Source organism: Ammospiza nelsoni, chromosome 31 (assembly GCF_027579445.1).
Source record: "Ammospiza nelsoni isolate bAmmNel1 chromosome 31, bAmmNel1.pri, whole genome shotgun sequence".
Classification (NCBI taxonomy): domain Eukaryota; kingdom Metazoa; phylum Chordata; class Aves; order Passeriformes; family Passerellidae; genus Ammospiza; species Ammospiza nelsoni.
The window spans coordinates 3,910,540-3,926,780 of record NC_080663.1 but is presented as its reverse complement, the minus strand read 5'-3'; the positions used below and the strand labels follow the sequence as shown (position 1 = coordinate 3,926,780).

Sequence of the window (16,241 nt, the reverse complement as noted above, 5' to 3'; positions counted from 1 at the left end):
CTCCACACCCACCCCCTCCCGTCACGATCCCGAAAGGGACGCGACTTGCTCAACTTGTGCCTTTTAAGTCCTCTGTTGGCAGGACAGCTCACCGATTGCGTGTAGCTGGTGGCTTTGGATCCACTGGGCCGCGTCAAGTTCGCTGGACTGCTGTCCTGACCAAGGACCGTCCCGAAATGCTGTGTACCCTGTCTGTTCCTGGTGCGACGCCATTGGAAATCCACCTCCGTGGGCTTCTCAACAGCGGTGCTGACGTCATGGTTCTCTCCCTTGCTGCCTGGCCCGGAGAATGGCCCCTGGATCCAATGGGGACGTCTGACGCAAGTCTGGGTGGGACAGTGCAATGCTACTTGAGCTTGCGGCCCATGATGGTGGCAAACCCGGAGGGACAGACAGCCTGGGTTAGGCCTCATTTTACTTCAGCTCCTCCCAACCTCTAGGGGAGGGATCTTCTTCTGTCTGGGGGTGCACATTGGGACAGATTTTTGATGGGGGCCACTGCAGTGAAGGGCGCAGAGTATCTTACGCCTCCTATTCGGTGTCTGGTGCACAAATCTGTCTGGGAGAAGCAGTGGCTTCTCCCTCAAGACAAATTGGTCGCCCTTCAGAACCTGGTGCAGCAGCACTTGGATCAGGGTGAAGCTGGCAGGGGGGCTTTGTACAAACCACGAACCAGACAGGGCTGCTGTAGAATGTGCCTCGATCTGCTTTAATTTTCAGCATCAGTCTCATTACATGGTTATGACAATGGGAAGATGCCAGCAGCTCACATTCCAGGCAGCAGACCAGGAACTTAATGGTACAACTTTCTTTATAAGTTTCTTGACCGATCACACAAAGCAAAAGCACATTGACAGCAGTTCTAGCCAATCACCATAAGTACACGTACCTTTGGTTAAAACAATGCTTTCTTATTTTGAATACAATACCTGCTTGTAAGCCTTAAAACACAATGCAAAGAGCTCCATTATTAAGCTTTAATCTTCCTAATATCTTGCTAGATAAACTTTCTGTAGCTTACAGAGCTATTCTAGACAAGTGTTAATACACAGACCATTGTTCTATTTGCCCTTGCTTTTCTACAGTTTAAATAATTTTTCTGCTGACCTATCTCATGGCTGCTGCATAGCTCTGCTCACAGTTCTGCTGTGTCTGAGGCCTGCATCTTGAAGCTTTCCCAAAATCCTCTGATTTTGTGGATTCCCACACAGGGTCATCTGGAGCCTTCTACCAGTGTCTGGAATACTCCTGTCTTCTGCATCAAAAAGAAATCTGGGAAGTGGATGTTGTTGCAAGACCTCCGAAAGGTTAATGCCATGATGGAAAGCATGGGGACATTGCAGGTGGGCATGCCATCGCCTACCATGCTTCCCCCAGACTGGCCGGTCCTCATTGTGGATCTGAAGGATTGTTTCTTTACGATTTTTTTGCATCCCGATGACAGACTGAAGTTTGCCTTCTCAGTGCCAGTGATTATCGAGGTTGAACCCGCACAGAGATATCAATGGAGAATGTTGCCCGAGGCATGCAGAATTCTCCTGCCTTGTCTGGAGTTCACAAGCAGTTTCCTGATGCATGTCTGTATCATTATATGGACAACATTCTGGTGGCTATGCCCACCCAGGATGAGCTGCTGAGGATTCAGCCTCGGTTGCTCGATGCTTTGCATGCTCATGGACTGCAGGTGGCTCCAGAAAAGGTTCAACAACAACCACCTTGGAAGTACTTGGGGGTCAAAATTCTGGAAGGGATGATCTGTCACCAGGAGGTGCAATTTGTGCATTCTGTGAAGACACTGAATGATGCTCAGAAATTGTTAGGTGTCATCACTTGGTTACGTCCGTACTTGGGGCTAACCGATGCACAGCCATCTCTTCTGTATGATCTGTTGAAACGAGACTCTGATCTAAAGTCACCTCGAACACTGACCCCTGAGGCATGTAAGGTGTTGGAGGTGGTTCAGCAAGCTGTTTCGGCTTGCCAAGTTTATCGCATTGATCCCTCCGTTGATGTCACTGTGTTCATCAGCACTCCAGATTTGTATCCCATGGGCATCATTGGCCAATGGAGTGACAAATGGTCTGATTCCTTGCATGTGTTTGAATGGGTTTTCCTGCCCCATCTGCCACAGAAGACGGCAACTGCATTGTTTGAGCTGGTTGCTCGCTTGATAATCAAATGCCAGCAACGGTGTTTGCAATTGATGGGTGTGGATCCTGCAAAGATCATACTCCCGGTGCAACGGGGGATTTTGACTGGAGCTTTGCAAACAGTGTGTCCCTGCAGAGTGCTCTGGAAAATTTTTCAGGGCAGATCATTTATTATCTGCCCAGTCTTAGGTTACTGCATATGGCAAAATACACACAAATCCCTTTGCAGCCCAAAACTACCCAGGAACCTGTGCAAGGACCCGCTGTCTTCACTGACGGTTCAGGGAAAACAGGAAAGGCCATTGTTACTTGTAGGGATGGATCTGAGTGGCAGATTCTGGAAGGCCATGAGGATGGGTCAGCCCAGTTGGTTGTAACTGAGGGCTGGCATTTGAGAAATTTTCCCAGAAACCTTTCAAATTGGTCACGGATTCCACCTATGTGGCTGACATCGCACAGTGGTTGGCTCATTTGGTTTTGAAGGAGGTCAGTAATCCTGCCTTGTTTCATTTACTGAAGACCTTGTGGTGTGCCATTCAGGCCCGGGTTCATCCATTCTATGTTCTGCATGTGAGGAGTCACACCAATTTGCCAGGCTTTATAGGGGAAGGTAACACGAGGGCTGACAAGTTGGCTAAGCCAGCGTGGGTAGTGCCTCAGCCTGATACACTCGCGCAGGCCAAGACATTGCATGGGTATTTCCACCAAAACGCACATACCTTGCAGAAGCAGTTTCAGCTGACACCAACTGAGGCTCGTGACATTGAGTCGTGTGATGACTGCCAAGCACTTACTCCACCTTTGCTGGCAGGGGTAAACCCCAGAGGTCTTAGGGCCTTGGAGCTTTGGCAGACCGATGTCACCCAGATTGCCGAGTTTGGCCGGCTCAAGTATGTGCATGTCACGGTGGACATGTTCTCCTCTGTGATGTGGGCTTCTGCTCACACTGGGGAGAAGGCCTGTGATGTCCTTGCCCACTGGAGGCAGGCCTTTGCCGTTCTGGGCATACCTTCTACAGTAGGAGTCCTAGTAAAATATATGTATTGTATAAGTGGCCTTGCCCTGATCCTAGTTGTTCTAAATGTGCTGCAGATGTGATGTCCTTAATTGGGCGGCAGCTGTGGCTAATGAAGATTACTGGGATAAAAGGGGGTGGGTTGGCTGGTCAGGGAGAGTCTTGGAGGAGCCCTGATAAAGAAGCAGGAACAACACTGCTGTGAAGAGCTGCTTGTGTGTAAGACCACCCAGAAGTTAGGGGACTCTAGAACTATGATAACAACGATATGAATACAACAAGTGGTGACCCTGACACGATAGAAGATAGGACAGCCGAGAGCTGTGGCAGCCTGAGAGCTGGGACTCTAGAAATGTAATAACAACACCTTCTGCTGTGAAAACCAACAATGGTCCTGCTTAGCCATAGCAAAAGTGTGGCAGTTCCTGCAGTTGTAGGGTGCCTCGCAAAAGTTTGGTATCCCTCATTCTCCGACTGGTCAAGCTACTGTAGAATGCGCTCAAGGTACTCTGAAGAGGGTTCTTCAAAAACAAAAATGGGGAATGCAGGGTGAAACCCCGCGCAGTCGGTTGGCAAAAGCTTTGAGTACAATCAATCATCTCACCATGCCACAGAACTCAAATAATCCTGTCGTTTTGATCACCATCACTTGTTGCAGGCTGCGGACGAGGCACAGCAGCCTCAAGCAAAGGTTCAGGTTTGGAATTTAGTCACCAAACAGTGGGAAGGTCCTTATGACCTTATCGCTTTGGGACGCGGGTATGCTTGTGTATCCACACACACTGGGGTACAGTGGTTACCTTCAAAATGTGTTTCCCCTGACCTGCGACCGCAGAGACAGAATTCAGCTGATGAGCAAGATAGAAACCGTGACCAACCTGAAAGGCATCAAGCAGGTGAATCATTGAGTGATGACTCGGATGCAGATGATGAGAGTGATCACTCTGATGATTCCTCCGCAAATGGACACCAAAGATTGTTCATGTTTCGTTTTTCATATTGTTCATTTTCTTTTCTCTTTTTCTTTATTAAATGGAAAAGGGTGAGATGTCACCCTGGATTTTAAGATTTTCTAAGTCGTCTGATGATGACATTCTTGTAGTGAACTTTCTCACACACTTTCTGTAAATAACTCATTGTTTTGCACTCTTTTATGGAGGAGGAGAAAGTTGATGGACTGTTGGTTTTACCACTGTCATTGGAGAGGTGTCACTGTCACCCTCCAATCCGCTGTCACTTTTGGAAAACTATAAATGTTGGAGTCAGACAATGAACTTCCCCTTTTTTCTTCACTATGAGAACAACAATGTGAGCTTGTGTTCTTTCATGTCCTATAATGACACTCCTGGGCCAGCGACTCCCTCTGAGTGGGGCCTCTCCCAGCCGGGAACTCTCCCGTTTGCTGCACTTGGGGATCCCCAACAACGACGGAGCCTGGGCTGATCCCCCCACTCCTCAAGGGTCAACCCTTCACCTGCTGGAGAGATGCCAAAGGATCAACAGTGAGCATTGCATGCCCTCAAGGGAATTTCTCACAGGTGCCTCTCACTGACTCTTTGTTTCTCTGTGCATACAGGAGTGCCTGTGCTGGGGAAATGTGGCAGAAATGCTGCACTCTGAGGGGCTTGAGTGCCTTGGATAGCTGAGTCAGTCAGGCCTGTATGTAAGGTTAAGTCACAAGGCCTAAGTTAAGTAAAATGCTGCTATAAGTTGTTCTTTTGCTAAGTTGTTAAGTTTAGGTTATTAGCTAAGTTAAATATTTTTAAGTGTCATTCCTCTGTTAAATTTCTAAGTCATAGGTTTTAAGTAAGGTCAAGTAATGTTAAGTGCTGTTCTTTTGCTAAATTGTGAAGTTGAAGGTATCATTTAAGGTTAAGTCCTATTAAGTTTGATCTCTGTAAGCTTTTGGCCCATATTCCTTGTATCGTTGCTCTCACTGTTCTTGTTTCTCACACACACACACACACACACACACACAGGGACAGTTCTCAGTTCATTTCTGGTTTGATTGCCTGGATTTGGTTTGGTTTTGTTGTTGCTTTGTTTCCTTGGTGTGCCTGAAGTGTCCAGGCAGGAGCAGAGTGACTCTTGCCAATAAAATTTGTGCTGCTGTCCCTTAATATTTAATCTGGTTTTTGCTGATCCCTTGCTGGGGACTTTTTCAGCACTCTCAAGCCCTTTTTTGTAGCACGGTGAAGGAGCCCTGGCCCAGGCTCTGGCCCTGGGGGACATGGGGACGCTGCCGGGGGGTCCCTGTCCCCCTGTGCCACCCCTACGGCCCCGGTCCCCCTGGCCCCGTGTCAGGCCCTGGGGTCGATCTCATGGAACATCCTCTGGGGGAGGCTGTGGGGCCGTGGGCGAGGGGACCCGGGGGGACAGGGGACCCCGCTGTGCATGAGCAGGGTTGGACTGCTCTTAGGGGAACTGTGAGGGGGGCCGGGGCAGAGTGACCTCCCAGGGGACCTCACACTGCCCCTGTGATATGACATTGCCCCTGTGATGTCACACTGCCAGCTCTGTGACCTCACACAGCCCCTGTAATATGACACAGCTCCTGTGATGTCACACAGCTGTCTCTTTGATATCATACTACCCTTGTGACATCACAACGCCCCCTTTGATGTCACATGGACTTCTCTGTAATGTCACACTGCCCCTGTGATGTCACAAAGCGTCCAGAGATGACACAAAGCCCATGTGATGTCACAGAACCAACTCTGTGGTGTCACCCTGTGATGTCATACAGTGCTGCAAAGTCACAGAAGACTGCGATGTCACAAAGTCACCATGTGATGTTGCTCTTATTCTCTGATGTCACAGTCTTCTCTATGATGTTACACAACCACCTTTGATGTCACAACCTACTCTCTCATGCCACAGAGCCACCCTCTATGATGGCAGATTCTGCTCTATGGCCTCACACCCTACTTGTGCCATCACAGCCAGCTCTGTGATCTCACAAACCCCTCAAGAACTCAGGTACATGGAAACACTGAAGTTTCTTGTAGTTTGAAGAGATCCTTGTCAGGACACAACAAACAAAATGTCCCCATGTTCCAGTCAGAGCAGAACACTGGAGGCAGTGATGACAGCAGGGGACAAACAAGGCCAAGGTGTCTCTGGTGCTGAGCAAACCTGGATGTGTTTCAGGAATGCAAAGGGCCAAGGTCTGAGCCCCAGCCCCTGGCCAGGCAGATCCTGTCCCTCCCTCCTTGCTCAGGGCTCTTCCCGGGATGGGCACTGGCATGTGGGGATGTGCAATGCCAAGGGCAGGAGCATGGGGCAGCCCCTGCCAGGCTGCTGAGCAGGGACAAGGAGGCAATGAGGCCCCAGGCCTGCAAGGATCACTTGTCTCCTGCTCCTGCCTCAGGCCCAGTCCCAGCAGCCATGGCCAAAGTGCTGCCCAAGTTGGCTCTGGCAGGGCTGTCTTGCAGCTGCTGCCCGTCCCTGTGCCCTGTGCAGCCCAGGCTGTCCCACAGTGTCCCTGCCCTGCGCCTCTGTCCCTGCAGGTTGTCGGCATCCCCCGGCTGCCCCACCTGGCTGGGCCCTTCCTATGCTGACAGCTCTGCCTCCTGCCTGCCTCTGCCTGCCCACACAAAGCATTGGGCTTATTATCAAAAGGCTTAATTCAATTTTTACTGTGCCTGTGAACTTTCAGCTGAGAAACAAGGCATTCAGGGCCTGCTTTCCCAACAGGAATGGTAGGAAGAGAAGATGAAGACATCTGGCTGAAGAATGCAGTGATAGAAAAATCAAGGACTGAATCTGGGAATTTGGGGTTGGTTTTATGGAAATGGGTAAAATTTAATATACACATAGTGATTGTATATGAGCAATACACTGGTAGACTCACATGTCCACATAAGTAGTTATCACCTGCTGGACCTTAGGCCTGAATAAATGATGCTCTCTTAAACACCAAATTAGTGTTAAGGTGTCTTATTCTGATATTGTGGACATTTGGTGACAGCAGAGGCTCACAGAACCAAGGATCCAGCTGTGACGCTTGGAACCCCATGGAACAAAGGGTCCATTGTGATGCAGTGAAATTCCATGAAACCAAAAGTCCATTGTATCAGAGCAAGGCCTCAGGGAAACAAGGAGACTATTGCTGACGTTGTGGAAGCTCCTGGACCCATGGGGTCATTGTGACAGTGTGGGGCTGCATGGAACCAATGGTCCATTGTGCCACTGCAGAATCTTCTGGAATCCTGGAATCAAGGTGGTCATGTTATGCTATAGAACCTCATGGAACAAAGGATCCATGGTGACACTGTGGAACTCAGATCATTGTTGACAGTGCGAAAGCTCATGGAACCAAGGGTCCATTGTGGCTCTGTAGGGTTTCACAGAACCGAGGAGACCATTTGGACAGTGTGGGGCCATGTGGAGCCAAGGGGCCACTGAGGCACTGAGAAACCTCATGGAACCAATGTCTATTGTGATGCAGTGGAACCTCATGGAACCAAAGGTCCATTGTTACACTGTGGGGCCCTGTGGATCCAATGGGACCATGGTGACACTGTGGTGCTCCATGGAACCAAGGGGCCATTCTGATTCTGCTTTGCCTCATGGAACCAGGGGGCCACTACAGCACTGCAGGGCCTTGTGGAACTAAGGCAGCCTTGTGACACTGCAGGTCCCTTGGAACCAAGGGTCTGTTGGGATATTGCAGGGCCTTGTGGAATCACAGAGACCACTATAAACCTTCAGAACCCATTGTAATGAAGGGGCCATTGTTGCATGGTATGGCCTCATCGAGCCAAGTAACCACAGCGACACTGTGGGGCTCCATGGGACAGAGGAGCCATTCTGACTCTGTGGAACCAAGGAGGCCATTGCTGTGCTACGAGACATCATGGAACCAAGGAGGCCACTGTAACACATGGGCCCTCGTGGAACCAAAGGACCATTCTGGCATTGCAGGGCCTCATGGAAACAAGGGCACAATAGTGACATTGTGGAGCTCCAAGGGACCAAGAGGGCATTCTTAAAGTGCAGAACCCAGGAGGCCGTTGTGACACTCTGGGGCATCATGGAATTGAGGGTCCATTGTGACGTAGCACAGCCTTGTGAAACCATGGAGGCCATTTTTACACTTGGAGGCCTTGTGAAACCAAAGGGCCATCGTGGCACTTTGCATCCCCATGGAACCAAGGAGTCCACTGGGACACTATAAGGCACTGTTGGGCCAAAGAGCAATTGTGGCACTGTGTGGCACCCTGGAACCAATGAGAAAATTGTGACACTACAGAGCCCCATGGAACTAAGGATTCATGGAACAGTGTGGAACTCGTGGAACCAAAGGTCCATTGGACATTGCAGGGCCTCATGAAATACTGGAGACCATTGTGACACTTCAAGGCCTCATTGAACCAAGGGGCTCTGTAGAACCAAGGAGACCATTTTGACACTGCAATATACTCCACTGAAAACAATGCAGAGAGAATTATTTTGCCCTGCTTTCTTTTCCAGTTTATAGATTGATATCATCAATGTCCAATTGATATTGATCCCCAGAAACTTCTAATGAAGTCAGAAAAGATATGAAAGTCAAGACCCTTCATGGATGACAATCAATAAGACTTTGTCCCCACCTCCTCCGCACCATTTCCCTCATCCAACCACTGGCACTCCTATGGATCAGGAATGGTGTGGCCAGCAGGAGCAGGGCAGTGATTCTTCCCCTGTGCTCAGCACTGCTCGGGCAGTACCTCAAGTGCTGTGTCCACTTCTGGGCTCCCCAGTATAGGAAGGACATGGAGGGGCTGGGGCGTGTCCAGAGAAGGCCAACAAGGCTGGGGAGAAGTCTGGAACAAAAGTCTTGTGAGGAGTGGCTGAGGGAGTTGGGGTTGTTTATCCTGGAGAAGAGGAGGCTCAGGGGAGACAGGGCAGTGTCAGGGCACAGGATGGACTTGATGATCTCCAAGGTCTTTTCCAACCTTGCTCATTCATTGATTCTCTGAAACAACCCGTGCAGCAGTTGCAGGATGAGCCCTGGGCCTCCTCTTCAGAAGCTCCAGCAGCCCAGGTCCCTCAGCTTCTCCTGCCAGCCCCAAAGCCCATCCTGTCAGTCCTGCAGAGCCTCTGCAGCTCCTCCTAACTGCCCAGAACAGGGAGCCCCAGAGCCAGACACAGCAGCCCAGATGTGCCCCCCTGGCCTGGGGTGCCTCTGGCAAGGGAGCAGCACCAGGCACTGCAGGAGCCTGCAGGCAATTCCTGCAGCACTTGTAGGATGATCCTGCTGCCCAAGGGACATTCCCATGGTGCCAAGTCAGGAACTGCAATGGGGAGTGGGGCCAGAGAGGAAAGGGCAAGAAGGAATGTGCTGTTAGCAGGGCAGGGAACAGGGGTGGGCAAGAGGAAGAAATTTATATGAGGGAAAGAGTACAAAAAGCCAAGATGAAGCCAAGGAAATGCTCAGGGCAGTTTGGGGTGGCTGCCAGGCAGCCCTGGCTCTGAGCAACAGCGTCTGAAGTGGGACAGGAAGCTTCCAGCTGATGGGAACAAACTTTCTGGCTGACTGCAGAGGCCAGGACAAAGCTGAGTGGTTTCCCTGGTGTCCCCCAGCCTTTGCTGGTCCCAAGGGCTGATGGCATTTGTGCTCCCTCAGGTTCATGTCCCCACACCAACAGCATGGGGGTGCTCCCCCTGCTCTGTGCAATGCAAACAGGGGCTGCTGAGGCAGTCCTGCCGTGTGTGTGCCTGCAAGGATGGGGCACCTGTGTGAGCTGGAGGAGAGGCCAGGGCTGCAGAGGGGAGGATGTTGTTGGCAGCTCCATCAGGACGTTCTGGGACACTGCCCTGCGCTGTGCAGCGCACTGGGGATGGATCAGCCCCTGCTCTGCTGCTCCTTCCCATCTGCCCCAGGGCCCTTGCAGAGCCCCAGCCATGCTGTTTGCCCCCAGCCTGCCATGGCCAGCCTGGGGCTTCTCACAGGGCTTTTCTGTGCTGAGCATTGGCCTGGGTGTGTTCTTGAGAGAGCCTGGGCAAGGAGCCTGGAGCCCCCAGGCCCTGGGCTGAGGCGTCAGCGCTGCCCCAGCAGTGCCCATGGCCTGTCCCTGCTGCAGCCCCGGCACTGCCACCCCCAGGGCTGTGCCTGGACCTGAGAGCACTCAGGCCCTGCAGCAACACCAGGGCCACCAGGGCAGTGGGGCAGGGCCACGGCAGCAGCACTGGAAACACCAAATGCGGATGCTGCTGGGCACAGCTGCTGTGCCAGCGCTGATCTGCCCCCAGCTCTGCACACAGACGTTGCTGCTGCAGCTCCAGAGAAGGCAACAAAAGGGCATCTCTGCAGAAAACTCTGCTGGGAAGTCCTTTATTTCCTTTAAAGTCACCCAGAGTTCAGCCCCTCATTGACACAGTCTGTGGCCACAGGAAATTTGGAGAGAAAAAAAAATGGGAAATGGCACAAACAATGACATTTTTTCTGGACTATATTTAAACATAAAACAAAGGAAAAGAACCTCCACACTTAAGCCAAAAAGAAGTAGCAAAGATGACTTTGATTACAAGTTATTTGCAGATATTGCCCAGCATTTTAATGTTTCTGAAAGCATGCAGTCATCAACCTCCACACTGCAGCCTTGAGCTCCTGGTTCCTCAGGCTGTAGATCAGGGGGTTCAGGGCTGGAAGCACCACCGAGTACAGAACGTACAGGGCCACATCCAGGGAAGGGGAGGAAATATTGGGAGGCTTCAAATAGGCAAATGTGCCTGTGCTGATAAACATGGATAGCACACCCAGGTGAGGGAGGCAGGTGGAAAAGGCTTAGTGACGTCCCTGCTCAGAGGGGATCCTCAGCACAGCCCTGAAGATCTGCACATAGGAGAAAACAATGAACACAAAACAGCCACATACCGAACAGGCACTGACAGCAAGAAGTCCCACTTCCCTGGGTTGGTATTTGGAGCAGGAGAGCTTGAGGATCTGTGGGATTTCACAGAAGAACTGGCCCAGGACATTTCCATGGCACAGGGGCAGGGAAAATGTATTGGCTGTGTGCATGAGAGCATAGAGAAAGGCACTGGCCCAGGCAGCTGCTGCCATGTGGGCACAAGCTCTGCTGCCCAGGAGGGTCCCATAGTGCAGGGGTTTGCAGATGGATACGTAGCGGTCGTAGCACATGATGGTCAGCAGATAAAACTCTGCTCCAATGAAGAACATAAAGAAAAAGAGCTGAGCAGCACATCCTGTGAAGGAGATGTTCCTGGTGTCCCAGAGGGAATTGTGCATGGCTTTGGGGACAGTGGTGCAGATGGAGCCCAGGTTGCTGAGGGCTAGGTTGAGCAGGAAGAAGAACATGGGCGTGTGCAGGTGGTGGCCGCAGGCTACGGCACTGATGATGAGGCCGTTGCCCAGGAGGGCAGCCAGGGAGATGCCCAGCAAGAGGCAGAAGTGCAGGAGCTGCAGCTGCCGCGTGTCTGCCAATGCCAGCAGGAGGAAGTGCCTGATGGAGCTGCTGTTGGACATTTGCTGGGGCTGCACATGGGGACCTGTTCATGCAGAAAGGACAGTAAATACTTAGGGGAGGTACCTGTAAACAAAATCAAGGCCATTTCCCATACATCCTCCTCGGTAACACACAGACATTGCCTTTAATGTTTAAGAGTTCTGAGGTTTTCTTTATAAGCTCCCCCCATGTCTCTGCTGGTTGTTTTGGATATAAAAACAAAAGCATGTCTTAGGCCCTCAGGGAGAACAGAGTGAGTTCCCTGGGTCAAGATGATGAATGCAGACTGAGGAGAGATGGTCTGTACTTCTGACCTGTTCAGAGTTTCTTTGGGCTTTAAACTTTCTCAGGTGGAAGGTGACCACCTTCTTAAGCTTCCCTTAAAATGCCACCACCTACTGGTGAGAGCAGATGGATCCACCACAGCCCAGCTCCACATTTGTAGCCAAGGACTCACTTTGCTCATTTTACCAACCCAGCAGCATTTTCTGTGTCACAACACCTCTGCCTTTCCCCATCAATCTTATAACTCAGAAATGCTCCAGGACAGGTTTGCACCCTGGATTGAAGCTCCCAGCTTGGACTGAAATCTCAGGGAGACTCCCAAGTGTCCTCATGATGGCATTGGATTGAGGGAGATGCAGCTCCTTCCCTGGCTGCACTGACAGCATTGCCCAGAGCCAGGCACTGGGGACAGCGTCACCCTGAGCCAGCTGTGCTCCCTTCCAGAGCCCCCATGCCCGGCAGCTGCTCCCAGCCCTGCGCTCTGCAGAGGGAACTGGGCCCGGGGCTGCAGAGCTGCCCCACGGCATTGCTGCAGCTCTGCCTGCACAGGAGGGGCTGCACGCCTTGGAGCCCCAGCCCTGAGGGCGGAGGCTGAGCTGCGGCACAGGAGGGAGGGGGCTTGTTCAGAGGGAGGGGCTGCACTGGAGGGGATCCTGTGGGCATCTCTAAACTCTCCCTGCCACAGCATTCCTGGGTTTTGTTTTCTCTCATTGCCCGATCTTCTCACTGCTTCCTGGAGGTTTTCCTCCTGCAGGTGTTTCCCTGTGCCTGATCTCTCCCTGCCAGCACTCACAGACTGCAAGTCTCTGTGCACCCTCCTTGGCCGTACAGAACCCTGCCTGTTTGCAGGGCACTGGCTGGGGGCAGGTTCTGTTTGCAGCTTGTAGAAAGGACAGCTCAGACTGAGCCTGATGGGTCCAGCAAAGGTGACACTGGTGCTGTCCATGGGCAGAGTGACTGAAAGCACATTAGGGATCTCCTGTGAATCTATTGATCGCTAAAACCAACAGTTTGGATATCTCAGGGACTTGAAGAATATAATGATTAGCAATTCATACTATCTTTAATATTTAACCCTACCTTCCTGACATTCTCTAATATTAGGAAACTGAATACTTGAACTCTTAGTAAATTTCCTCACTTTTATTAAAAATCTTGTCTTGGAAATATTCTATGACTTATTAGAACCTCTCAGCATGTCAGAGCTTCATGAGCATTTCTCCTCCTTTGCACCACAAACACCCAGAGTTGTACTCACAGGGTCTGTAGGCATTGGGATGTTCCAGCTTTAGGAGATGGCTTCAGGAGCTGCAGCTGCATTGTCCTGCAGTCAGAGGTTCCTGTGCAAAGGACTGGCTGTGATTGTGCCCCAGGCACTTCTCAGCACCTCCCCAGCCCTGACTGATTGAAGCTCTCTGTGCCTCTGTGCTGGGCCTGGGGTGGCTGCAGGCAGTGTCCCAGCCCTGCTGGGCTGGCAGAAGAGCTGCTCATCAAGAGAAATGTGCTTTTGAAGCTCTTCTTGGTTACCAGGAGCTGCCTCTGTGCCACGAGCCCAGCCCAGCTCAGCAGCACAGACACAGCACAAGAACATTAATGAGCCTCTGGGGCTTTGTGCTGAGGCCCGGAACATCAGTCCCTGAGAGGGAGATGAAGAAACCTCTCCAGAACTCCAAGTCAGAATCCAACTCCAAAGTTTCTTCGACTTTTAATGGGTTCCACTGAGGGACACAACTGAGAAAGTGTCCCCAGGCAGAGCAGAGAACTGGAGGCAGTGATGACAGGTAGGGACAAAGAGAAGCCAAGTCTTGGTGCCCTGGGGCACATCAGTGTCTGTGCCACCAACGGCTGGGAGGAGACACCTTGTTCTGAGGCCCTGGGGCCTCCTGGCACAGCCCCAGCCAGGCTGGGCACTGTCAGCCCCTTGTCCTGCCCTCAGCATTCCCCCCTAGCCCACATCCCAGTGGCCTCAAGGATCTGCTGGAAGGAGTCCCTGGGGAGCCTTGCTCAGTAATGGCCCTGGGGGCTCCTGAATGCTCACAGAGTTTTTCAAAGGATTTTGGGTTTGGCTTTTGTCTTGGAGTCTCTGAGAAGTTTGTGCAATCATGGCCTCCAATTATCTGCTGTAATTAGTCCCTGGAGAGCCTTTGTCAGTAACAACACTCAGTGGGGCTCATTAATGCTTCAAGGTACTTCAGTTATTTTAAGTTACTTGGTGTTTCCCTTTTGATACAGACTCTGTGAGAGTTTTGTGAAATCATGGCCCCCGTTATCTGCTTTAACGAGTCCCTGGAGAGCTTTGTACTTACATTTAGTGGGGCTCATTAATACTTTGAGATACTCAAGATCTTTAAGGTACTCCCGATTTTCCTTTTCACACTGAATCTCTGAGAAGTTTTTGTGCCATCCTGGCCTCCATTTCTCTCCTGCAAGGAGTCCATGACGAGCCTGTGTAGCAGATGGACCTCAGTGGGATGCATCCATGGTTTGAGACACTTTGGAATTTTCTTCTGACTTGGACTCCTGGAAAGGTTTGTGCAGTCTTCTCTCAGACCCTGAGGTTCCAGGGCTCAGCTCCAAATGCACCACAGGGCTCATTAAGATCAAGCAAGTCCTGACAAACCATGGCTCTGCCTTGATTTCCCTCTGCTCTAGTGCAGTTCATCAGAAATATTTCTGTAGTGGTTTTGGTTCGCCAATTTGAGATTTCTTGGAGCATGCAGCATTTATTGTTGTGGCTTCAGTGTTGGCTAATTACCAGTGCACTCACTAGAATATAGTTACTTATTTCCTCCTGTGTGATAAGATTAGGAGAACAGCAAAGCAGGCTCAAATCTTTTAGAGGGTATAAAGAAAAGTTCATTAATAGCAACTAAAAGAAAGAGTAATAAGAACACAACTTTCAGAACACTTCTCCTCTCCCTACAACATTTTCTTTGTTACTGAAAATATAAAGAGACAAACCTAGAATTTTCAGTCAGTTTACCCCAACTAGAATAGTCTTTCTTGAGTTCAATTAAGGAGAGGAGTCTCTCTTTCATGCTACGGAGACTTGTCCAGAAGAGACACTTCTCTTGTCGCTCTCAATTTCCATGAATAGCAACTGCCCAGAAAAATCTGCAATTGTGACATCCCTCCCAGTTTTTCAAAGCTCTTTTACAGTTGTGTTTATGGGCCATGTCAACTTATGGGGTATTAGTTAAAAGATGAGTTGTGTAAGAGCAAAGGTTCTCCTCATCTATTTCTGAAATCATCTTCATCTCTGAGGACATCTTTTTCTTTTCCCTGTGAAGGCATAGGATCTCATCACGCTTCCCTTTTTCCATGTTCAAACTTCTCATGGGATCACAGCTACTTTGACATTTGCTACTTTAGCATGGAGGGCTTTGCTGAACAAGTCATCTCCCCAAATTTTCAATGTGATACAGTGAAAAAGAGAGTCTGATGTATCAGTTATATCCTTCTCCATAGCTTTACCAGAGGATTGCAGCCCCAAGATGAGGACATCTCCTCATCCCTCCCATCTGGGACTCAACTTCCTCTTCGTTGCCCTCGGTGTCTTCATGTTATTCCTCTATGTGCCTGCACTTTGTCCTTTTCTCTGACTCAAGGGAGGATGGAAGCACTGAAAGAGTTCATATCTCACCTGGGGCCTGCAGATGGTTCCGTGACCCCAGCTGGGCTCAGTACTTGCAGCCAGACCTGCTCCATGTTCCCTCAGTTCCATGGGGCCCCACAGTGTCCCAGTGGTCTCTTGCTTCCATGAGGACCTGAAGTGTCATAATGCCCCCTTGGTGACACGAGGCCCTGAAGGGTCACAATGGTCTTCCTGGTTCCATCAGGCCCCACAGAGTCATAATGGTCTCTGGGTCCATGGGGCTTTTCTGTGTCACCATGGCCCCTTGGTTCCATGGGCTCCAATGGTGCCACAATGATCCCCTTGGTTCCATGAGGTCCCCAGAGTGTCCCAGGGATCTTCCTTCTTTCCCAAGGAAAGAACCCAGCCCCAGTGTTGCAGGGGCATCCACCAGAGGCCAGCCAGACTTGATGGTACTGACAGATTTACCTGGGAGCAACCCTTGGATATACAGAATTTTGGAGATGGAATCCCAATTTCAGACATGGACACCTGGAGGAGAAGCACGGTTCTTTTACATAGGAAGGAAAGCAGGGAACACCAATATTTGAGGGGCAAACAAAAGGTGGCCATCAGAGGCCTAAATCAGCCAGACCTCTCTGTTCTAGTTGCTTTTGTATGAAAGCAACCCTTGGATATAGGGAATTTGGGAGGTGGAATCCCAACTTTGGCCATTTCTTTGTAGATAAGAATGACAGTTC

General features: G+C 50.6%; 1 protein-coding gene and 1 pseudogene across 1 annotated transcript in view; one reads left to right on the top strand and one right to left on the bottom strand.

Moving 5' to 3' along the window:
* LOC132085543 (zinc finger protein 239-like) overlaps nt 1–16,241 on the top strand; it is a 73,322-nt gene that overhangs the window by 23,716 nt on the left and 33,365 nt on the right. The gene's annotated exons all lie outside the window — the stretch shown is intronic.
* LOC132085601 (olfactory receptor 14C36-like) lies at nt 10,709–11,641 on the bottom strand (annotated as a pseudogene).